The sequence below is a fragment of the Chrysochloris asiatica genome, unplaced genomic scaffold, assembly GCF_000296735.1.
Source record: "Chrysochloris asiatica unplaced genomic scaffold, ChrAsi1.0 scaffold00103, whole genome shotgun sequence".
In the NCBI taxonomy this organism is placed as follows: Eukaryota; Metazoa; Chordata; class Mammalia; order Afrosoricida; family Chrysochloridae; genus Chrysochloris; species Chrysochloris asiatica.
In genome coordinates, this window is record NW_006408621.1 from 7,367,151 (window position 1) to 7,393,627 (window position 26,477).

At 39.4% G+C, this 26,477-nt stretch overlaps 2 pseudogenes; both read left to right on the forward strand.

The window, feature by feature from the left end:
• Positions 1–382: 382 nt before the first annotated feature.
• Positions 383–24,099, forward strand: LOC102828557 (annotated as a pseudogene).
• A 166-nt stretch (positions 24,100–24,265) lies between these two features.
• Positions 24,266–25,721, forward strand: LOC102828947 (annotated as a pseudogene).
• Positions 25,722–26,477: the final 756 nt, after the last annotated feature.

A 26,477-nucleotide genomic window follows, 5' to 3' on the forward strand; every position in this document is an offset into this window, starting at 1 on the left:
TATTTGGTGACATGAGAAGATGCTTACAACATGTATACAATGTCAATTTTATAAAATCAAAAAATTTACACATGTGCATCTCAAAGGATATATAACAGCGCATTAGCCATGTTTATTGCCAGTTGAAATTGTGGAGATCAAGGATTGTTTTCATTTACCCTTTTATGTTTACCCATTTTTTATTAATGTTTATAAAATGAATATATAGTCTTACAATAAGATGAAAAAGTATCAGGTTGATTTTGTAAATACATAGGTCTTCTTTATTATATTTCCAATGAAAGTGTACTTCCTCTTAGTTAAAACATCTTTTGTCTTGCATTCTGCCAAACATCAACTATTTGATTCTTCTCATCATGTTGATCTTTTTTTTTTTTCCATCATGTTGATCTTTGATCTCTACGTGGAAAGAAAGATAAAAGCAAACCATGACAGAGAACAAATAGAACCAAAGCAACATCTTAAGGAAACAAACTTGGGCAAGGTACGTGCAAAAAGAAACATAGCAAAGGGCAGAGTCCAGCAACATAGCCATCAATGGTGGCAGTTTCCATTGTATAGACTGAATCATCTTATATGTAAGCCATTACTGATAAGTCCATTGAATGTGGTAAATCAACTTTATCAAATGAGGTTGAGCTATATCTTGGAAGGATAGTTTATCCTAGATTAGTCAGAGGTGGGTCATGTAGCTTGTGGCTTGGTGCCTTTATTATACAGTTCTGTTATGTTTTGAGGAAACAAGGCAGTCCAGACACCTGATTAGTGCCTCCTCATCTATACTCTCACCTCCATGTCTGGTTTAAGGACTAGTAGTTATCAGAGACTAATGATATCTATCATGCTTGACCAGATGCCGTGTGTGAGGCTGTGTTGGTTTCTTATTAGCTGCCACGGAGCCAGTCCCCAATTCATGGTGACACCATGCACAAAGGAAAGAAACACTGCCTGATCCTGTGCTGTCCCCATGATGATTTGCAAATGGACAGTTATGATCCATTAACTGATTTTTCAGCAGTACATTGTCAGGTCTTTACTGGATGACTTTAGTATAAAAGCGCCATTGAAATTTGTTCAGCATCACAGCAACACTGATGGATGGGTAGTGGCTGTACACAAAGTACACTGACCAGAAAGCAAACCCAGGCCTTCTACATGGAAAGCAAGAATTTTACCATTGAGCCACCATTGCCTCCCAGTGTCCTGTTGTTCCTGTTAGTTGCCCTCATTAAAGCTCTGATTCATAGTGATATTATGCTAACAGAATGAAACACCCATTCCCGGACCATCTTTATGACAATGGCTGTGTTTGAGTCTGTGTCAATTGGTCTCACCCTCGCCAAGGACCTCTTTCACCTTTGCTGACCCTCCACTTTATGAACCATGACATACTTTTCTAGAGAATTTATTTCCCAATAATGCATCCAAAGTAAGCAAACCAAAGTCTCACCATCTCCATTTCTAAGAAGTATTCTGGCTGTATTTCTTCTAAGACTGATTTCTTCTAGTACTGCTGTAATAATGTATCACAAACCAGGTGTTTAGAAGAGATAGTTCTCATGGTCTCCTTGATTTTTCCAACCATAATACCTCTTATTCCACATTTCAGGGATCCAGTGTGGAGATTCTGCCAGGGTCTGAGTATATCTATTCTAATTATGTATCCTTGAACTAGGAAAACCACTACAGGATGGATAAGTTAGAGACCCACAGTGAGATGGACCTTAGCTAAGACTCCATTAATAACACTTGGCTTCCATATACCTTACTCTGACAGCGGACTACAGTGACATTTGGGGTCTCTGGAATTAATGTCAATTCAGAGTCAGTGTCCAGTAATCCCTGAAGTCTGATTATTTCCTTTTCCTCAATGAACACTCACTCTTATAGATCCCTTTAGAAAGACTGAGAAAAATACTAACGTCTGGCAGTGTAGTAGGGTCCTTCCTGAAAAAGACCCAGCCACCACTGTGGCGCTGTGGGTTAATGCGCCAGACTGCAAGGCCGTATGAACTGCAAGGTTGGCACTTCAAGCTCACCAGCTGCTCCTTGGAAACCCTATACAGGGTCGCTATGGCTCGGAATCGACTCGACGGCACTTATTCAAAGGTTTGTGGGTCTATAAACTGGCTCCAGTCTGTGGGTTAATTGAGAGGCATGACTCTATTCTACAATGCTGTACACTTGACCAAGAATTCTTATTCTTATACAGATAAATAAATATGTTTTGCGCTTCCCATCTGTTTCACACCTAGAGACACCTTGCCTAAGTAGCCAAACTATAAGTCCACACTAGTGAGATTATTCTGATTATTACTTGGATTCTGCTGTCCATTACAGTAACCATGCCCACCTTGTCTTTGTCAATCAAGTGCTGTCACTTGCCCCTACTACCACTGGTTCACACAACTCCATTTTAGTTAGGTATCTTAATTCAATTAAGACAGTTCCCACTGTCAAATCAGGCTTACATAAAATAGCAATCACCATAGTCTTCAAGGAGGGTGGAGGTCCCTTCTGAAATGTGTTCCTCATTCTGCTAAAAGGTGTATCCTCTGAGTACTCAAGGTGTAGGTTTATGGGATTGTCCTAACATTGTCACTCATCTGTCAGTTTGTCCTACTGGGGTGGCTTTAATGTTGCTGTAATGCTAGAGGCTATGCCACTGATATTTTAAGTACCAGCAGGGTCATCAGTGATGGCCAGGTTTCAGCTGAGCTTCCAGACAAAGACTTGAAAGAAAAAGAGACAGACTACTTCTGAATGTTTAGTCACTGAAAACTTTATGAAGAGCAGTGAACACTATCAGACAGCTCCAGAATATTGACTATGGAAAAATGATGAACACCAGGATATAGTCAGATGTAGTGCTAAAAGATGACCCCCTCAAGTTTGCAATACACTCAAAATACAACTGGGGAAGAGCTGCCTCCTCAAAGTAGAAATGATTATGATGACAAAAATGAAGTAAAACTTTCAGGACCTTCATCAGCTGACAAGGCACAACTCAAAATGAGGAGAAACAGCTGTAAACATCTACTAATAATCAGAACATGGAATGAGCAATGAATTCAGTATATGAATCTAGAAAAATTAAAAGTTGTAAAAAGTGAAATGGAACGCATAGAGGTCAATAGCCTAGGCACTGTGAGCTGAAATGGCTCGTAATGGCCATTTTGAACCAGACAATCATATGGTTTACTATGCAAGGAATGACAAATTATATATACTTGAATATAATTTTTTTAATTATATGCAACAGTACATAGAGAACTGCCAGAGATTCAAGCCCAATGCAGATGGAATGCGGGATATCATTGCTAACGTCAGATGGATCTTGGCTGAAAGCAAGAAATACTATGCTTTATTGACTATGCAAAGGCTTTTGACTCTGTGGATTATGACAAGCTATGGATAACATTGTGAAGAATGAGTATTCTAGAATGCTTAGCTGAGCTCATGAAGAGGCTATACATATAGAACAAGAAACAGTCTTTTAAAAAAAAACAAGACAATACTGAATGATTTAAAATCAGGAAAAGTGTGTGCCAGGGTTGTATTCTTTCACCATACTTATTCAATCTGTATGCTGAGCAAATAATCCTTGAAACTGCATCATATGAAGAAGAACATGGCATCAGGATTGGAGGAATACTCATTAACAATCTGCAATATGTAGATGATACAACCTTGCTTGCTGAAAATGAAGTGGACTTAAAATATTTACTGATAAAGAGAAAATACTATAGTCTTCAGTAAGTGTTGCAACTCAATGTAAAGGAAAAAAAAAAAATCCCAACAATTGGACCAAAAAATAACATTATGGTAAGTGGAGAAAAGATTGAAGTTGTCAAAGACTTCATTTTGCTTGGCTCCACTATCAACTCTAATGGAAGCAGCAGTCAAGAAATCAAATGATGCATTATGTTAGGCAAATATGCTGCAAAAGAGCTAAAGTGTTCAGAAAGAAAGCTGACAGTTTGAGGAATAAGGTGCACTTGTCCCAAGCTATGTTATTTTCAATAGCCCAATATGCATGTTAAAGATCAACAAGGAAAAACAAAGACCATAAAAGAATTGATGCATTTGAGGTATGGTGTTGGAGAAGAATATTAAAAGAATCATGGACTTCCAGAAGAACAAACAAATCTGTGTTGGAAGAAGTATGGCCAGAATGGTTCTCAAATACCAGGATGGTGAGACTTCATCTGTCATACTTTAGACATGTTATCAAGAAGGACTAGTCTCTGGAAAAGGACATCATGCTTGGTAAAGTGGAGGGTCAGTGAAAAAGAGGAAGACCCCCTCAACTAGGTGGAGTGTACAATGGCAGCAGCTATGGGCTCAAGAGTAACAATCATGTGGATAGCGCAGGACCAGGCAGTGTTTTGTTCTACTGTGCATAGGGTCACTATGAGTTGGAACTGACTCAAAGACCCCTACCAGCAACAACAGCAGCAACGTGCCAATTTCCAGAAGCCTTTGGATTCCATCCTTTACAGAATACCAAGGCAGGTCTGCAACTTCAACCGGTGTATTGTAGTCCACTGTGCAATCTATGCTTCAGCGAACCAACCAAATAAATGTTTAGATCCGCTTCTAACCTCTGGAACCAATACACTGGAAAAAGAATCTCAGCTTAGTGGGCTCATGTCAATAAATTCAGACTGAGCCAATGCTATATTCCTTGCACCATTATCCCACACCCTTAATAGTCATTTCCATACATATTCTCCAGGTTTCTTTTTGCACATATTAGAAAAATCAAGCAGTTCTTTTGGAGTGTACCATACTTTTCCTGGGTCACAATTTATACTTCATCCTTTGGGATTTAAGTTTAGTTATAGGTATAGAATCAATAATTGGTTTCCTGGAACCATTCAGCAATGCCTTGTAAGACATCTACATTAGGTGATGCCCAGACAATGCCTCTGGCATCATCTCAGCAGACATAGTTGCATTAATATCATTAAATGTGGTCAGAAAGGATAATAATTTTACCAATAATAGATCAGCAGGCAAAGATGGAGTCATCTCTTCAGATGGGAGGGTGGTTGTAGGCAAGAGTGATTCAACAGAATTTATGGACTCTATGGCCCCAGATTCCCAATTATCTACCCATATGCCCCCATCCCAAGTTTCAGGCTTCTATTTCTTCCAAATCAATGTCCTCACTTTAACATCAGACATTGTTCCGGGTTGGGAATTCAGATGAAATTACAATGAGTTTGGTTTTCAGCAATACCAGCTCTGCTACTACAACAAATAGGGCTTTCTTTCAGGGCACCAGAGAAAAATGTAAGGTCCTTTATGCAACCCGTCACTGTGAACTCCTTAGCTCTGAGCTCATCTCTTTCCTTTAGCACTTTCTCTAGTGTAAGTAGGATCAACCAGCGAGCTTCTCTGTACTTTTCATCCTGACAAATTTGCAGAAAAGTATCCCCGAGAGCCTCACTTCCCTCCAATACATGACCGATTGGTGGTGTTATTTTGCATATTAATATTGCCACCACACACCATGGATGAGCAGCACCTTAAACCTCTTTACTAGTGGAGACAGAGTTATCAGTGCCTTTAAAACTAATCAGACTTCAGGGCCAATTTATAAAACTCATCCTTATGATTTTGTTTCTGTAGAAGCACTCTCAGTACCAAAACAGCTGGGTTCTCTAAAGAAGCAAAACCAGTGAAACTTTATATAATCTTACATAACCTAATATGACTTCTTATTAACTGATAACATTTTCAAAGATCCTGTTTCCAAACAGGGTCACATTGACAGGTACCAGGCATTTGGACTTCAACATATCTTTTTTGGTGTGCAATCTATAACAGAATTTTCAAGAAAGGTTATCATTTCCTCTCCTCCCCACCCCCACTCCCAAAAGGGCAGGTAATTCCCAGGGACTTTCAGGAATGCTCAAGAGCCCTCTGATGGACCTGGCCTGGCTGGCTGCTGTAGAATTAGTCATAAAGAACAGAAGATCTGCTTCTATCTGGGCCTTCTGTAATAACCTCAGCTACGTATCTATATACTTTCACCCCCACTTTCATTTTTGCCATCATTTTTCATCTTTAAATTGGAATAAAGGGCAGGTCTTCCTCACAGGTTTACTGCACAGAATTAACATCTTAAAATATATAGGAATCACTTTGCAAAGAAAGAGAGTGCATAAGGACAACAGAACCAGGTTAACATGACAACTAAAACAAATATGAGACAAAAGTGACTACAGAGCCTGATAGATTAAGACAATTTGTAACTCCATCTAATGGTTTGCTATCTTATGAGACTTCTCCAGTCTGTTAAAACCACCCCCGCTGTGCCCGCCTGTCTGGTGTGCTAAGTGGTCTGTGTCGAGCTGTCTGTATGGTTTACGTGCACTAGAGTGACATGGTATGATGACCATTCCCTAGAGAGTTTCACAACAGAAACCTAGTAAATAAAGTTATCCCAGAAAGACAAAAGTTTTGCTAAATAAATAAGATCTCTTTAGGGAAAGTATATGACTCAAAAGTAATTGGCAGACAACAAAAGAAGGAGACCACAGTACCTTCCAGATGGAACACCACAGTGCCTTAAGACACTTAGCTTCTGGATTCATCAAAAGCTTCTGCTCTCAAAGCAATATCATGATAGACATAAAAAAGATAGAAGCTGTCAAGGATTTTATTTCACTTGGATCCATAATTAACTCTCATGGAAGCAGGAGTCAAGAAATCAAACAAAAAGAAAATAGAAAATGGAAAGCAAGAAAAGACATCAAATACCATATTGCATGGGGCAAAATCTGCTGCAAAAAGACCTCTTTAAAGTATCAAAAAGCCAAGATGTCACCTCGAGGACTGAGGTTTAATTTTATTCTTCTCATATTCATACTAAAGCTGGACAATGAAAAAGGAAGACAAAATAACTGAAATCAAAAGCATTTCAACAAGTTTCAGTTGAGTTTCTTAAGTCAGATCTTCTCTACTTCTCCATGACTGCCTTCATTTGAAAAAAAAAATCTGCAGATGCACACAGCTGCCACAAATAAGTGTTTCTGAAACCTTCAACAAGTATCTCAGTTAAAGAAGGGGTTCAGCAAGTAAGGCATCGCCACTCGCAAGGGTAACTTCTATGTTCTTATCTAAGTCAGCAGGCATTAAAGTGAGGCATGGCAGCTTTGCAAAGTGTTTTTAAAAATCAATATGCTTACAACAACTGTACTTGGCCTGCAAAATTTACACTCTCCTGACACATTTAACCTAGGTTATTCTCTCTTCCCTTCCCACAGTAGAGATAGAAGAACAGATCGATTTGTAACAAATATCATAGAATATGCACACACACATTGCTCTCACAGCACACAAATGGACAATTAAAATACATAAAAGACACAGAAATTGAATGTTTTATACCTGCAACTTGATTTCTTTTAGATATTCCCATGGTTATATAGGGAGTGACTATAAGGAGCTCTGGTAGCGTAGTGGTTACAAATCAGGCTGCGAACCTTAAGGTCAGCGGTTCGAAACTACCAGCCGCTCCGTGGGAGAAAGATGAGGCTTTCTACTCCCGTAAAGATTTACACCCTCGGAAACCCTGTACAGGGTCGCTATGGGTCGGAACCGACTCAATGGCACTTAACAACAACAACAACAACAATATGTAGCAAAGATATTTGTGACTGCTATTTCCTTGTTTTCAACAGCTTCTATTAAAGCCACACCACTGTGAAATGACAACATACCCGTGGCCATGTGCAGATTAACCTATAATACTAATAAGTCACTAAGCTCATGCTTGTTAGTTTTGCCTATAGGGAGAGTTTTTTGGGTTGTTTTTTTTTTTGGCCTATAGAGTCCTGGTATGGCACTGCAGGATAATGTGCTGGACTGCAAAGTTGGTTTGAACCACAAGGTTGGCGGTTCAAGCTCACCAGCCACTCCTCGGAATCCCTATACTGAGTGGCTATGAGTCAGAACCAACTGATGGCACTTAATAACAAATAGCTACATTTGGGGGAGAGAGATTGACTAGGTAAAGAAGAAGGCATTCTGGAAAAGGCATACCTTAATCTGGATGGTAATTACATGAACGAATACATAGGTAGAAATGTATCAAGCTGTAAATTTAAGATTTCCACACTTTACTATAAATTACACCCCCAAAAATTTGAGTTCTGCCTGTTAGAAGCTAAAAGCATGTTGTATTCAAATCAAAGTAGACTCACTCTATATAGTTTTCTTGGCTTTCATCTTATGGAAGAAGATAACCACGTCTTCCTTTTGTGGCACTACTGGGTGAGTTCAAACCACCAACTTTTAGGCTAATAATACAGCACAAACTGTTTGTACCGCCCAGGGACCCATTAGTGTATTCATACCCTGCTCAAAATTAGCTAATGTGATAATACATTAATTTAGAAAGTAGTAACCTATAAACTCGGGAGAAAGATGAGGTTTTCTACTCCCGTAAAGATTTACACCCTCGGAAACCCTGTACAGGGTCGCTATGGGTCAGAACTGTCTCAACGGCACTTAACAACAACAACAACAACCTATAAACTAATGAAGCAATAGTTGTTTAGTTCTGTCTAGTCTGTTTTAACTCATAGTGACCCTGTACAGGGTTTCCAAGGCTATAAATCTTTGCAGGAGCAGAAAGTCTCATCTTTCTCCCACAGAGCAGCTGGTGGACTCAAAAAGCCAACCTTGTGGTTTGAAGTCCAGCACTTGTCCTATAGAGCCACTGTACTCCTAATAAAGTAGTAAGAATTAGTAAAATGATTGTTAAAGTCATTAGATCCCTTAAAGCATGTATGTACCTTTTCAATATATACTTTTTCCAATTGTCCATAAAACCAAGCCTAAGTATCTGTTGGCAGTAGTTGACTCTAAAGAATCAACAGAATGCAAAAATTGTTTCTTGAAAGCGAACTCCTTTCAAATGCATAAACACCATGAGCACAGGTTGAACAAGATGTCCCTGTTGAACCCCAGGCTCAGGTGAACTTGATAGAAGGGAGTGCCTGTGATTGGCTCCTAAACTCTAGGAGCAATTACTCTGCAGCTGCTGGAAACGAATGGAAGGGTCCCCGTCCTACTATTGTAAAATAATCTGGCAATTTTGGTCTAACTTCAGGAGAGGGAGAGACAATCACCATTATCATTTGCCCAAGGCTGAGTCCTATGAGGTAGAGGTCCAATATGCTTCCACCCTCTAACCATTAAACAAACAAACACAATTCTGACACCAACCCTTCCTCCCACAACATTCTCTACTTCTGTTGGGTTCAGTGATACATTGCAATGGCCACACAGAATTCACAGACTATACTCAATTATGGAGCTTGTTAGGAAGTTTTTTGTTTTGTCAAGTTGGTTCTAACTCATAGCAATGCTGTATAAGGTTTTTGAGGAGTAGCTGGTGAGTTCGAACTGCTGAGGTCAAGTGCTCATCCTATGGCACCACACCAGAACTCCATTAGGAGAGTAACAGGCTACAATTCAGGACCAGGATGAGGATGCATATAGGCAAAATCTAGAAGTCTCCCCCAAACTAGAAAGCACCTCTCTTCCTTCTTTGTGCAGGTCCGCTCTCAGCTCCTCTTGATCATATAAGCAAGCAGTTTCTTCTCTCTGACTTAGGTCTTCTCTCAGTCCCCTAGGAGAGACTCCTCTTGGCTCCCTCAGGACAAGCTTCTCTCTTCCTTGACCTCCACTCTTCTCTCTTCCTTGACCTCTACTCTGCTTGAGAGTTACAAAGCATTTTAGCTCTGGAGATAACTGCCCAGAAGCACCCCCACTGTACCATGAAGCTTCTAGCTTGAAGACTCTGAGCTCTCTCACACCATAGGTCCATATGCCCTCTGTAGCTGCCTCCCTTCATGGGCTAGGAAACCTGCATACCATCTCCTGCCTGTCTTGTTCTTCTACTGCCATTTTCTCTGCCATGGATTCTGCCATGTTTGCCATTACTCCTCACCATCTCCAGTGTTGCAGCTCTACTATCTGCTAAGTGTAGATAGTTCTCAGCACAGGGACCCTGGATCCAAAGGACACACTCCATTCCTGCCTCTTCTACTTGATAGTAGTTCCCCTTCAGCCTCTGGGATTGGCCCCTTTTAGTCTAGCAGGATGGCAAAACTGACCAATCCACTACACAGGTCCCATACACCTTATTTGCATTTATTAAGCAGGTTATTCAAACCTCTCAGTGAGCTACAAACACCTTCTTTGCATTTGTTGTTTTGTTTTTGTTAGGTGCCATCAAGAGAGTTCTGACTCATTACAACCCAATATACAGTTTCCAAGGAGACGCTGGTTTGAAATGCCAACCTGTGGTTCTCAATCCAGTGCTGATCTTACAGTGCCACACCAGGAGCTGATTTGCATAGTCCCACCAAATCATTCTGTGGGAGACATAAGACCATAGTGAGAAGGGCCACAGTATTCATAGTATTCACTAGATTGCCCCCATGCAAGACCTGAATACTGAGCTCAGCAACTGAATACACTGAGGGAACTACCCATCATGGGGACCAACAAAGGAAAGCCAACTTGAAAACCAAGGCCACATAATTTCTTGCATTCCTCTTGTATACAAATCACAGATGCATAGATAATTGAACAAATATGGTCCAGGTTTCCAGAGCCTAACTCTCTCCACTTCTACCACCATAAACTTAGAAAGAATTTACCTGAAATTGGTCCATAGTTGTGAATAACTTAAAGCCCTTTCTCAGCAGAATCAACCCCCATATGCTATCCTAGGCAATTTCTGCCTTCTACCTAAATAAAATGTGGAATTTGAAGAGATTCACATACAGCTAGATCCTCTTTTCACCCTCTGCACTGCCATTGTTTTAGTTCAAGTCCTGTACATCCCTCACCTGGACTCTTGCAACACCCTTCTAACTGCCTGCAGTCTAAGACATTCCCTGCACCACACCCTGTACTCTCTGTTAAATCTAAATCTAGTTGTAATGCACCTCTTATTGGTGGTTGTGTGCCTTGGAGTCAATTCCAACTTATAGCAACTCTGTGTAGGGTTTCCAAGACTATAAATCTTACGGAAGTAGAAAGCCTCATCTTTCTCCCATGGAGCAGCTGGTGGACTCAAACTGCTGACCTGTGGTAGCAACCTAACACGTAACCCATTACACTACTGGGGCTCCTTGTGCCTCTTATTAAGACCTTTCAAAGGCTTTCCACTCCTAATAGAGACTATGATCTAGCCCACCAGAGTCCACTAGAAATACAAATACAAGCCACAATCATGAAGCACGTAGGTAATTTTTAAATTTCTAGTAGCCACATCAGAAAAATAAGACATAGGTGAATTAATTTTAAGAGTATATTAAGCACAACCCAATATGCCCACAACATTTTCATCAACATGTAATTAATATGAAAAAAATTAAGATCGTTTACATTTTTTCCTACTAACTCTTCAAACTCCAGTGTGTATTTTATACTTACAGCATATCTTAATTTGAACTAGCCATATTTCAATAGTTCAGCAGCAGTCATATGAAACTTCTGTTAAGTACCATCGAGTCAGTTCCACCTCATAGCAACCCTGTATACAGTTTCCAAGGAACAGCTGGTGGGTTTGAACTGCCGACCTTTGGTTAGCAGTCCAGTGCTGATCCTACAGCACCACACTAGGATCCCCCCCACCCCCACATGAGACTAGTGGCCACCATTAGTAGCTGTAAACCCTTCTCTGACCCCAACTTGCAGCTCTTTCCAGTCTAGCCTATAAACTGTTGCTGTATATTGTTTTCATGATTCTGGTTTCACACCAGCCCCATTGGACAGAATAGAACTGTCCCATAGGGTTTCCAAGGCTGCAATCTTTGGGAGAAAATGACTGAGTCTTTTCTTCCATGGAGCAGCTTGGGTTTGAACCTCTGACCTTTCAGTTAGTAGCCAAGTGTTTAACCATTATGCCACCAGGACTCCTTACTAGACAACCCTGTTGAGCCCAGGCATGTCCAATTTAAATGTTTCCCAAGTCAGAATGCTCTTCTCCCTGAAACCTCAAGTATCTCCCTTTTATGAAACCTTCCTAAGAACTCATTCTCTACCTTAAACAAAGTTGATCATTCCTTCTTTTGTGAACTTACCTTATTAAAGCACTTACCACATTGTACACAATATTTGTTTTCTTCTCTGATCCTCTTAAACAAGAACTGGATATTATCGAATCTAATGTCCATATTTTATATGTACATTATAAAATATGTACATATATGTACATCCCAGCCTTGACCACAGGGTCAAGAACAGATACTTATTGATTCTGCACAACTGAAGAGAACGCCAGGGGTCCAACACAGATTTCAAATTCAAATATCGCTTACTAGGTTCCTCACAATGCTTTGGACACCGATTGCATGTATTTATCTCATTGAATCAACATTAATATTTATATCGTTATCTCTGATAAATACTGATTTCCAAACTATTGATTCTTATTTAACTACTTTGGCATAGAATGTATCAATAGTAGAATAAACAGTCAACAAAGATTCTTTGAGTATTGATGTGCAGGCAATGTTCTAGGTCTGGAGATAGATCCATAATCAGAACAGAGAAGCCCATGATCTTATGGAATTTATATTCTTGACATGGGAAGCAGAAGGTGAACAAGCAAAAAATAAGAATTTCAGATTCAGCTATGGCACTGTGGGATAAAGCACTAGACTGCAAGGTTAGTTCGAACCACAGGTTCGGCAGTTCAAATTCACCAACCACTCCTCGGAAACCCTATGCAGGGTTGCTATGAGTTGAAATCAACTTGATGGCACTTAACAATTAAGTTCATAACTCACATCACACTTTCCTCTTAGCATCCTGTGACAGACATAGGTGATCAATTATGGCCCTTATTTTCCTCCTGAGTCCAGACTTCTCAACAAGGCACTTCAGTCATGTGAAATCCATCAATGTTCTCACATCAAATAAAATGAGTGTGCTGTTCTGGACCTGGACCCTTTTATACAGTTATTTCCAAGTCCTAAGAAATAGCTCCTGGCAGATATAAGTACATCATCTTCCAATATCCCCAGAATTTCATAGGCTGTATACAGAAGGAGTTCTGGTAGCATAGTGGGTTATGAGTTGGGCTGCTAACTGCAAGGCTAATCAGCTACTCCAAGGGAGAAATATGAGGCTTTCTGCTCCCATAAAAATTTATAGCCTTAGGGACTCTCTATCAGGTCACTATGATATAGAACTGACTAGATGACACAACTATCACCACCACACATGATGTTGTTGTTGTGAAGTGCCATTGAGTCGATTCTGAGCCACAGTGACCCTGTATAGGGTTTCCAAGGAGCAGCTGGTAAGCTTGAACCACCAACCTTACAGTTCAAATGGTTTCGCAGTCTGACACATTAACCCACAGCAACACACCACCATATATACATAAGTACAATTTGAAAATGATCAAATTACATGTAAAATATCCACACCAACAACCTTTATTCCCTTCAAATAATGTCTTACAAAAAGTTTTTGTCAATATTTTAAAGATAAAATAGCAATATTACAAATTGGCTAAAAATTTAAAAATATACCCTTCCACTATCATAGGGCCCAGGTCCCTACCTCCCCTGAACTTGACTTGGTTGATTAAAACTTCAATCAACACCCACAGGATCATTGGTGCACCAAGAGTCTGTTGTCAACACTTAAGAAAAATCTTTGAAATTTTAGAGCATGCATGCCTGATCCCAGTATTTCAGTTCTCGGGTACTCAATTCCTTCGTATAGTCATGACAAAACATTGTAACCTTCTCATCACCCTTGCCATGTAGCCTGCCTTGAGGCTGGCCATTCTGTCCCACTGGCCTGATGGGACAAGGACTTGAACTTTACAGTCTAGCCATAAGTTTAATCATACAGTTTAATCTTCTCACTGGTCCTGTATCAGAAAGGCTTCCTTCACTCCAAATTCATGTCCCATGAAATGAACAAGGAAGAAAATTAGCATTTACTGAGTACCTACTGTGTGGTTATGGTGTGGCACTGCAGGATAAGCACTGGGCTGCTAAATGCAAGGTCAGCAGTTCAAACCCACAAGTCTCTACTTGGAAACCCTATACAGGGTCTCCATGAATTGGAACTGACTGGACAACTCATAGTAACAACAACAATTATGTAACAGACCCTGTCTAGGTGTTCTCCTAGAAATGATCTGACTGCCCATTTATCAGGAGGGAATTGTTATGGTGGTGGTAATAGTAATGGTTGTGGTGGTTGTGAGGTGCCATGGAGTCAGGTCCTTCTCATAGACCCGATTACAACAGAATGAAGCACTGCCTTGTTCTGAGCCATACTCACAATCACTGCAATGTTTGAGACCAACGTTGCAGTCACTGTGTCAATCCATCCCATTGAATGGCTTTCTCTTTCCTCCTACCCTCTGCTACCAAAGTATGTGAGACAATATCCTTGCTTCTATGGAGAATTCTAGCTCTACGTCTCCCAAGACAGCTTTATTTATTCTGGCAGTTCATGGCATAGTCAATATTCTTCATTAACGTTGTAATTCAGAAGCATCAATTCTTCAGTCTTTACTCATTGTCCAGATTTCACATGCATTATAAGCCGATTGAAAATACCATGGTTTGGGTCACGCATGTCTTAGTCTGCAAAATGGAATTTTTGCTTTTTAACACTTTCAAGAGGACTTTTGCAGATTTGCCCAATGCAATATGTCCTTTGATTTCTTGACTATTTCCATTAACATTGATTGTGGTCCCAAGGAAAATGAAATCCTTAACAATTTGAATGTTTTCTGCTTTTACATGATGTTGCTTATTAGTCCATTTATGAGGATTTTTATTTTATGTTGAGTTGTAATGCATACTGAAGACTATCCTCTTTGATCATCATCTGTAGGTGCTTAAAGTCCTCTTCACTTATACAGATAAAGACAAAAGGAATCCAAATTCTTACCCAAACATGTGAGTTCAAACTCCCTCATCTTTCCTCTAATATAAATATATTCAATCTTTGTTGTTTAGTGCCATCAAGTCAGTTCCAACTCATAGCAACCCTGTATAGGGTTTGCAAGAAGCAACTGGTAGGTTTGAACCACCAACCTTGCAATTACACAATCTAGTGCTTATCCTACAGTGTCACTGAACCCATTTTTATAACCACTAAAATTTGCTACTCAGAAATCTTCTTGCTGGCTTTCACCTCATTCCTTGAAACTATAACCCTGACTCAGAGCACCCGAACATGGAAGTTTAATTCAGGCCCTAGGACTTCTAATGAGGGATTTGGTTTTCCTACCCCTTCATCACCATCAGACCAGCCACCTCTCTGTGGAATTGGCTTTCTCAATCCCCATTCATCTTCACCAGATTCCTTAGAAGGAACTTCTCAGGATTTCATGACCAGCTCAGCTCTATTTAGATCACTAGCCAGACACAACAACTTCATACTTCATTTTGAATATATGTACTTTTAGAGTAATCTTCTAGGTCTATAAGCATAAAACTTTCAGCATTTGGTGACATGGAGTCATGTTAGGCATCATTAAACTGTTAGCCAAAGTAGCAATAGAAAAAAATAAATCGCTAGGGGCTCAACTCTAAGATTTTAAAGAACATGCTTGTTAGAAAACTTTGAATATATTAAGTAGTCAATAATATTTTTAAATTTAGGTACAACTGTTTTATAGTCAACAAATTATTTTAAAGTGGTAAAAATCTCCGTTTAAGTCAGGGTTCTCCAAAGAAACAATCAGGAGGAGACTGAATGCAATTCTGACATCTGTAGGCCAGGTCAACAGACTGAAAACTCTTGGGCAGGAGCTGATGCTGCAGTCTTGAGGAAGAAGGAACTCTTCCTCAAGATATCATTTTTGGTCAAAGACCTTCAACTAAATGGATAAACCCTCTCTTCATATATTCAAGTATAATGTCCTTTACTTAAAGTCAACTGAATGTAGAAGCTAACCACATTTACAAATGCAAAAACTGACAGTGCCAACCATCCCTCCCACAGCACTCTACTCAGTTAGGTTCAATAATTCATTGCAGTGGCCACACAGAACTCAGACACCAGACTCATACAGTTGAGGTGGGATTTTTTAGGGATGTTAACAGGTTACAATTCAGGGTCTGAAATGTTCCAAGCACAGTTCTTCCAGTCAGGGCAGCCTCTCTTCAGCAGTGCCCACAAGCAGACGTCTCTCTGCCTGACCACGGCCAAAGTTACAAAGCCCTTTTAGGGTTGCTGATAAATATCCACACACAAAAACACACTCCACCATAATCCTCAACCCGAAGGCATTCGACTCTAGCTCCATGGATTAGCAAACCTACCTCCCCCAATTAAGTGCCTTGAGGTACCCTACTTTACTAGCAAGTCTCCTGCCCAAAGCCATTCCGCTTTACTTGTTCCATGGGTTGGAAAGTCCACCACTGTCTCATGCTTTGGCTCTGGTTCTGTTATTGCTGCTCTTCTGCCACTCCTCCAGTGTCACAACTTTCTGTCCCTGGATTGATAAGATTCAATGCACAAGGATCTTGATGCTATTAAGATCCTACTTCTGCTTCTGAGATGGCTCATTTTATAGCCATGCTAGAGTTTCAAGTTTTTACAATTGCAGTTAACTCTGTTAACATCTATAGCTGAATCATTTTGTCCTATCAGTATCTTCTCCCACTTCTCTCACCCAGACTCATCAGGAAAAGAGTTGTTTGATAGGAGTTACAAAGAATAAGACTAGAAGAGACATAGTAAATAGTTCATTGCACCTCAGGCCATTCCCTGAATCTTCTAGCCATTTTCCCCATCATACATGCAAGATTAACTCTCCCACAACGATCATTTTAACTTAGCACACCCATGAAAGCTTTTAAGCCAACAACTTCATGCCTTTAACTCCTACCATTTGAAATACTGAATTCCTAAATTATCCATCCCTATCAAACTAGGACTCTGAGGAGACAAGCATCTCCTTTGATGTGAAGAATCTTCATTATTGTTGAAACTTTGAGTATCTGAATTCATAAGCAAAGTCCAGTCCACAGTAGGCCATAAAATTTGCAGCCATTGATATCAGCTCACAGTATCAAACATCTGTCTTCATTTGGTCAGGTCCTGGTTAGTTCAGCCCTAACCATACTTGCTAGGTCAAGTGGATTCCAGTTGCAAACTTGGGAGTCCACACACACCTACCTACATTTCAGACCAGCTGACCCCCTCACTGTTTCTCTCTCATCCCTAGCCCCCATGGGTTAGGTCAGTACCTGCAAGCTTGGAGTCTACACAACTCTCTAAACTTCAGATCTGCCAGCCCTTCCTCTCCTATCTCTCAACTCACCTCTTCACCACTACATTTCCCCTCACTTCCACTCATCGAGAGAGCCAAAAGTAATCACAAGCAAGCATACTAGGTTGTCTGCTCAACAGCTCCCTTTCTTTATCTTTCAGTCCTAGAGTGGTGTTTGTTCTGATGATCACAGACTTTTCTTGCCTTGATGCATCCAACAGCAAGCTGCTTTCCCAGAACTCAAAAGAAAAAAAAAAGTTTTTGTTTTTTTGTGTGTGTGTGTTGTTTTTTTTTTATCTCTGCAGGTCTTTTCTTCACAGACAAACTTCTTGCTCTTTCAGTAGTTCTAGATGGGTCTCAGGTTTCCACCTAAGCCTGTTACTCTACAAAGGCTTAAAACAAAAAAGCCCATTTCTTCCAGGCAATTCCTAGCTCTGCTTTTAGAATACCCAACCAAGTATAAACTGAAAACTGACTTACAAGCTCTCTGTAATCATGACACCCAATATTTATTCCTATCATGCATGTGGATAGGGCCTTGGGCCTCAACTGGCAAGGTGAATCACCTAGGTCCTGGGCCTCTATTTTTCATCTACTTTAACCAGCCAGTCTTTTGCCCAGGTGACTCCATTAGCAATTTTCTCTGCTCAGTTGCAGCATAACCTCCCTTACATTTCACTCAATCACTACATTTAACAAGCACCAAAGTAAACTTCCAATGATCAAAAGCTTTATGTCCCATGCTCCTTCATTCTTTCTCTTACAAAACCCCTTGATTTCATGGGTCTGGAATCAGTGCAATTAATCCCACTTCTGAAACCAAACTGCAAAAACTGATGGCAGCACTCTCTACTTCTCAGCTAGGTTCAGTAATTCATTGCTATGGTCACCTAGAAAGAACTCCGACATCATACTCACAGCTGTGAGGTTTACTAAGAAGTTAACAAGTTACAGTTCAAGGTCAGAAATGTTGAGGGCACAGTTCTTCCAATTAGGATAGCTTCTCCTCAACCAGACCCACAGGCAAACATCTCTCTGCCTGAGTAACATTAAAAAGCTCCTTTAGAGTTGCTGATAAATACCCACAGGGCAAAGTATTCCACCATAATCCTCAGCTTGAAGGCATTCAGCTCAAGTTCAATGGTTTAGCAAGCCTACCTCCCTTATAGAAATGCCTTGAAGTACCCCACTCTGCAAGCAAGCCTCCTGCCCACAGTCATTCATCTCTACTTGTTCTATGGTCTGGGAAGTCCATAACTCTGTCTTGTGTTCTGGCTTGTGGTTCTACTGATGCTTCTCTGCCACTCTTCTAGGGCCACAACTTTCTATTCCTGGATTGAGGAGGTTCAATGCACAATGATCTTGAGGCCCAAAGAGTGCACTCTATTCCTGACTCTTCTTTGATGGTGGTGAGATCCTCTCTCCTACTTCTGAGATGGCTCATTTTATAACCATGCTAGAGTTTCAAGTTTTTACAATTACAGTTAACTCTATTAGCATCCACAGCTGAATCATTTCATCCTGTCAGTATCTTCTCCCACCCAGTCCCATCAGGAAAAGAGTCATTAGTGGGAATTACAAAGACTAAGCCTAGAAAAGACATTTTAAATAATTCACTACATTACAGTAATACTTAGATTAATGACTGCTTAAATAATGATTTTTAAAATTGTCATAAAGTCTATAATTCATGGAGACCCCACATGTGACAGAGTAGAACTGTGCTCTATAGAGCTTTCAGTGGCTGACTTTTCAGAAGTAGATCATCAAGTCTTTCTTCCAAGACACCTCTGGATGGACTCAAAACTCCAGTCTTTCTGTTAGCAGCTGAGTGCTTTAAATGGATAAGCACTGAACCAAAAGGTCAGTTTGAACCACAAGATTGGCAGTTAAAACTCACCAGCTGCTCCTCAGAAACCCTATACAGAGTTTAGAATCAATGTGGTGGCAATTAAAAACAGCAACAACAACATAAAAACCCAAAGAGCAGAGGAGTTATGGACTGACAACAAGAAATTATACATAAAGAAAGCAAAAGGTCATTAAAAAGACAAGAAAGAATTAAAATACCAATATGGATGGTAGAAGAAACTCTCAAACTTGCTTTTGAATGTAGAGAAGTTCAATTTACTGAAAGAAATGGTAAAGCAAAAAGAGTAGAACAGAAACTTTTAAAGGGCAAAAGACCTATACAAACAAGACTACAAAACACTACTACAAGAAACCAAAAGACATTTACAAAAATGGAAGAATATACAATATTCATGGATAGAAAGATTTAACGTTGTGAAAATGTCAACACTACCCAAATCAATCTATGTTGTTGTTTCTAAGTGTCTTCGAGTCATTTCTGGCTCATAGTGACCCTGTATAGAGCTTCTGAGGAGCTGCTAATGCATTTGAACTGCTGACCTTGTGGTTCACAGTCCAGTGCTGATGCTACAGCACCACACTAGGAGTCCAAAGCAATTACAGATATAATATAATTCCAATTCAGATTCCAACATCATTTTTTAAACAGATGGAAAAACTGATCACTACTTTTATATGGAAAGGATAGAGATCTCAGATAAGTCAAGCATTGCTTAAGAAGAAGAACAAATATGGAGGCCTCTCACTCCTGATCTCAAAATTTACTACACAGCCACAGTGGTCAAAACAGTTGGTACTGGTACAACAAAAGATACATAGATCAATAGAACAAAATTGAGAATCCCAGAAGTAAATCTATCCACATACAGTCAGCTGATCTTTAGCAAAGGTCAAAGACACATTAAATGAGGACGAGATAATCTCTTCAATAAATGGTGCTGGCAAAACTATTTCATTTGCAAAAGAATGAAACAAGAGCCATATCTCACATCATATACAAAAGCAAACTCAACATGGCTTAAAGACCTAAATGTAAAATCTAGAACTACAACGATTACCAATGAAAAAATAGGGACAAATTTGAGGGTTCTAACACATGGCATAAACAAACACACAAACAGTAGAAGACAAAATGGATGACTGGTACCTCCTAAAAATTAGACACTTAGGTGCATCAAAAAATTTCACCAATAGAATAAAAAGCAAGTCCATAGACTGGGTAAAAAATTTTGTGACGGAATATCAGACAAGGGACTAATCTCTAAAATTCATAGAAAACTGTAACACCTCTATAAGAAAAAAGCAATTAAAAAATCGGCAGAGGACATGAACAGACATTTCACCAAGGAAGACATTCAAGCAGCCAACAAACATATGAAGAAAGATCCAGGATTATTAGCCATTGTTGTTGTTGTTACTAAGTGCCATCCACCTTGTATAGGGTTTGCAAGGAGCAGTTGGTGGGTTTGACTGCTGACCTTGAGGTTCAAACTGACTTTATGGTCCAGTGCATTATCCTGAGAGATGCAAATCAAAACAGCAATGAGATATAAACTCATACCAGAATTAATAGCAAAGTTAAAAACACAGAAAACAATAAATGTTGGCAAGGATATAGAGGGACTGAGACCTGTCTACATTGCTGATAGGACTGTAAAATGGTTCAAACACTTTGGAAAATGGTATGGTGCTTCTTGGAAATAGAACACCATATGACCCAGCAATTCCTCTATTTGGTATATATCCACAAGAAATACGAGCCAGAACATGAGTAGATAGATATATCTATCTACATGCACAGCAATGTTCATCACACTATTCACAAATAGCAAAGAGTCTAAATGAAAACAGCCTAAATGTCCATCAATGAAAGAATGGATAAACAAACTTTGGTATGTACACATAATGGAATACTATGCAGTGGTGAAGAATAATAATGAATCTGCAGAACACCTCATAACATGGATGAACCTAGAAGATATTGTTGTTGTTGTCAAGTGCCATCAAGGTCCAACACATAGCGACACTGTGTAGGGTTTCTGAGGAGCAGCTGGTGAAGTTGAACTGCCAACCTTGCAGTTCAAACTAACTTTGCAGTCCAGTGTATTAACCCACAGTACCACTTCAGGACCCCACACAGGAGACATTATGCTGAGTGAAATTAGTCAATGACAAAAGGACATAAAAACTCAAGAAAAGGTTTTCATGCTAAAAGAAATGTTTTTTGATGAGGTGGAAGGGGAGGAAGAGTAATTCACTGACTAGAAGGTTGTTTTTGTTGTTTCTAAGTGCCATCCAGTCCAGACTCATAGAGACCCTGTTTAGGGTTAAAAGGAGCAACTAGTGGGTTTAAACTGTTATGTCATAACATAACAAAGCCAACCTTGTGCTTTGAAGTCCAGCACTGACATTACCATGTCCCACCAGGTGTCCTGGCTACAGGGTAGGCACATGTTAACTCAGGTGATGTTGAGAGCAATGTACAAGAAGAGAAAAGTTGGCAGAAGAATGAAGAAGACAGGTGAAGACACAAGAAGGTGTACAAGAGCTAAGGGGATAAAGGTAAACAGTGAAATAGTGATATATACACAACCTTGGAACAATAGTGTTCTATGGACAGATACACAGATTGAGCAGGTAGGGAGGATGAGTAGGCGTATACCCACAAATATACAAGGGCATGAAAAAGGATATTTGAACACGAGTATTTATTTACCTTTGCTGCAAACAACTATGAATGTTGTGGAGCATGTTGTTGTTGTTGCTAAGTGCTGTCGAGTCAGTTCCAACCCATAGCGATCCTGAACAGGGTTTCCGAGGCTGTAAATCTTTACGGGAGCAGAAAGCCTCATCTTCCTCCAACAAAGCAGCTGGTAGTTTTGAACTGCTGACCTTACGGTTTGCAGCCTAATTCGTAACCACTACGCTACAAGAGCTGTGATGGAGCATACATCAGACAAAATGATGGAAACTTCTTAGATATTATCATACATCTTAAGGCGATGGGATGCTGGGCCTAGGGGTTCAGGACCAGAGTCTCAGGGGACACCATAGTCAATTGGCATAACATTGGCCCTAAAGACATCCTACTTCAGTGAGCAGTGTCTGAGATCTTAAAGGCTCATGAGTACCCATCGAAAGTGCAACTATTGGTCTCTCCATGTGTGGGAGAAAGAAGAGTGATGAGAATTGAAGGTGCTTGGAATCAATTGGTCCAATAGATTAATGGAACATGTGAACATCAGTTACCATGACCCTGAGACCAGAAGAATTAGATGGTGCCTGGCTACCACCACCAACTGCTCTGAAAGGGATCACATTAGAAAGTCCTGGATAGAGTGGGAGAAAACATGGAACAAAGTCAGAATTATACAAAACAGAGTGGGCTTACTAGTCAGAAAAAGACTAAAGGAAACGGAAACTATAGGCCTCGACTACCCATCAGGTCTGGAAATGAATTAACTCTCTTGGCCCAATTTTCAACCAAGCAGTAGGTAGGTATACAGAGGGGACAACAACACTAGTAAGGTGTGCTCACGCAAAATGATCAATCATTCAAAATCAAAAGGGCAGTATTTACCTAAGAACAAAGTTGAAAAGGGATGGGAAGGTGGGTGGAATGGAAATAAGAACCACAGGGAGGAAGCAGGATAATTGTTGTTGAATGGCGGAGATTGCAATCATTGAGATGAAACAAAGTGTAAGATTTGTTGAATGTAACACTGATGATCTTGTCTGTAAACTTTCAAGCAACTCACAAAAAAAAGTTTTTTTAAACAAATTCTTTCTGGATACTCTTTTATTCCACTGGCAGCAGAATTCCTCTGGGGGCATCTTACAGTTGACTTGCCTTAGGTTCTGGCCTGAGGCTGTGTCAACCTGGTGAGCACAATTTACCTAACAATTGACTCCCTGGGGGCTACAGCAGCTTCCCTTAGTTCCCATGCTAAAGCATTTGTCCTAATCATATGCTACCTCTTGAAATGGTTGAACTTCAACTAGTTCTTTTTGGTACAGTCACTTTGTATTCTTTCCATCTTCTTTCAATGCTTCCTGCGTCATTCACTATTTTGCCCTTGGAATCATTCAGTATTACAGCCTGATGCTTGTTTCTTGTTGTTGTTGTTTATTTGTTTGTTTTTTCAGTTTGAGAAATGCTCTTCCTTATGGTTTTCTTGCATATTTCATTATGATAGTTTGTCTTCTTGTGTTTCCCTTTGAAATGTTCTCTTTTTGTTTTTCTGTTTTGAAACATTTTATTGTGAATTGAGTGACGGTTTATAGATAAGAATCTCAGTTTGATGACTAAAGTACTGTCAGATCACATACCACTTGGCAACATAGTTCAGTTCCTAGAATTCCTAAAATCAGAAAGAAGAAAAGCAGAACTGAAGACTCATTACCAGAGATGATTGAACCAAAACTGATGGTGAGATCTCTAAAGCAGAATTAAATTGTTCTGTGTCTGAGCTCCTGGATCCCATTGTAATAATAACTAGAAGGCAGATCTTAGTTCTGAGCACCCCAGTGTCCAGTGCAAGGAAAAGACTGAAAATAATGCCAATAAATGAGTCTCATACCAAAGAATTCTCTGAAGGAAAATCTCATACTACAGGTTTTTCTTCATTTGTGCCTTCCACTGTGATAAATATAAGAACCAGAAAAGAGAGGCTAAATTGCTAACAAGTCCAAGCCAAGAATCACATGCAGAAGATATTTCTGATGCTGAGTCATCGTGCTCAGATATTTCCTCATTTTCAGGAATTGCAATTAGGAGAACAACCAGGAGTATGCACAGAAAATTACAGGCACCAGCTGAATAGAAAGATATTAGGATTTTACCAGGAAATGAAAAGCAAAATTGTAAAAGTTTAAATGAAGGAACCAAAAGAATAATAAATAAAAGAAATAAATTAATGATAAAAGTTCTTAGTTGAAGAGTCTTTCTGAACTTCATTACACTAATCTTGAGCAATTAGCTTCTCAAAAAGCATTTAACTCCCCAGAATAATAAAACTGCATCAGAACCCTCAAATCCGAATTTAGCATCTGTAATGAAATTATTAGCTCAGACATTTGCAGTTGTGGAAGTGGACAGATGGAATGAAGAGTGAAAAATCACCGTAAAAACAAGTGACTTGACACCATTTGGTGATAATGGTGAAGAAGAAGAAGAGTTTTATAGTTTTAGGTGCCATCGGAGACATGAGCAATAAAAGTAATGTAAATTTTAAACATAATACCAAACTATCTACATTGGAACACATCTCAGGATAATGGTGATTCTGTTTTATTAGTTCTCAGCAGTCTGGAAAACAGGGAAACTGAAAAGACACAATATGTTTTGTTGAAAATCGTAGTCGAAAGGAATCATTGAATGAAGACTCAAAAAATATGTCATGTAACACAGCATTGTTTGTAATTGACACAACTTCTGGATTGAGTACTGATAAAAATTTTGATTTGGAAAACACAAAGTTAATGAGGCTACCACTGAGAAAGAAAAGAAGAGGGAGAGGATAAAAAAGTGAAGAACTATCAGATCATGACCGAAAGTCAGATAATGAACTCAGTGATGAAGAAGGCTTACTCTATGACACAAAGTCTGAATTTCTGAAGTTGACAAGCAGCAGCATAGACCCTGAGTATTAAGCAGTTGGGTGGTTTATATATCAATTTTAATGCAGAAAGCTAACCATCTAAAAAGAGAATCCTAACATAAATCAAGGAGAAAATAAAAAACGAGCTTTTGCAGAAAACCATTGTTACACCTGATTTTGGAAAAAATCTACACTGTCCCACCATATAGAGAATTAAAGTTTCAATTTTTTTAAAAAAAGAGGGGGAATCAGGACCAATTGTGAGGGTTGGAAATGTAAAGGTAGATGTTTTATAGCAAGGAAGGGAGTGATTAACTTTCTAGTCTAGGAGACAATGTCCCTAGGACCATTAACGGAGAAGAGCGGAGTGCGGGACCCTACCCAGCGAAGCAGTGATGCCTGACCTGAGATGGAGGCAGAGATGATGATGTGGAGAGATGGAGCAGCTGGGGACTTTAGATCCAGAGAGGGAGAGGGACTGTGTGCTGAAGACCCAGGTGAGGGGTTTGGGGGGGCAGGCTTGCAGGGTATACCCTTTGGTTGGTTGATGATGCATGGAGGTGATTGTAACCATGGCAATAAAAACGATATACAAAAGAGTGAATGTAAAACTAATGTTCTCCTATGTAAACGATCACATAACTCACAATAAAACATTAAAAAAAAAAAAAGAGGGGGAAGAATAACAAAAGACAGCAGGCAATGGCTGATTTCTTATGAAATCTCCAGAATTGACAGCTGAACGAAAAATATGTTTCAAAGCACTGAAGATAAGAGCTATGGGCCCAGAATGGTTTTATAAGGAAAAAAATGATAGAGACAGCTTTTCTAAGTACTTCCAGATTGGAACCATCGTTGACAATACAGCTGACGTCTTCCATTCATAAATTCCCAAGAAAGAGCAGAAAAGAACCTGTTCTGACAGCACCACTAACTACCATGAACTAAAACATTCGTAAAAAGACATCAGTAATTTCGTCTAAACTGTGTTATTTGTTCCCAGTCCTCCCCAAATCATGAAAAAATTATCATTTATATTTAATTCACATTGATAATATTCATTCATGGTTAAACACTGCTTATAGAGTCAATAATTTCATATGTAACAGCTCTATCATAATGGTTTCTGGATAATATTTTTGAAAACATTTATTTATAGCTAAGAATTGCCAGAAATAACAGCCAAATTAATAATTAACCAGAAAGCTTTTACTGCAAAAAGAACAAAGCTAAAATAAATAAGAATTATCTGAAATTTTTCAATATACAAATTCATAGAGCTTTTATTTAACTGAACAGTTATTACAATAATAACTAACAAACTGACATGTTCCAAGTCTCCTGGAGCGTCTGGCCTCTAAAACCACAAAGCTGATAGAGATAGCCTAGCAATTCAACTTGTGTGGGAGGAAATAAAGAAGACATTAATAGAAGACTGAAAACACACGAGGGCAGATGGGAAATACTCAATTAGTTTCATATTACTACATAGAGGGGAAGGGACTTTTATAGTCATAAATTCAAATATGAAAATATTTTTTTCTTATAAATGATGGTGCAACAGTTATACACTCAGCTACTAACCGAAAGGCAGGTACCTCAAACCTACCTAGCATCTCCATGGAGAAAGACTTGATAATCTGCCCCCATAGAGGTTACTGTCACATGAGGTTGCTATTAGTTAGAATCGATTCAATGACAATGAACATTAACAT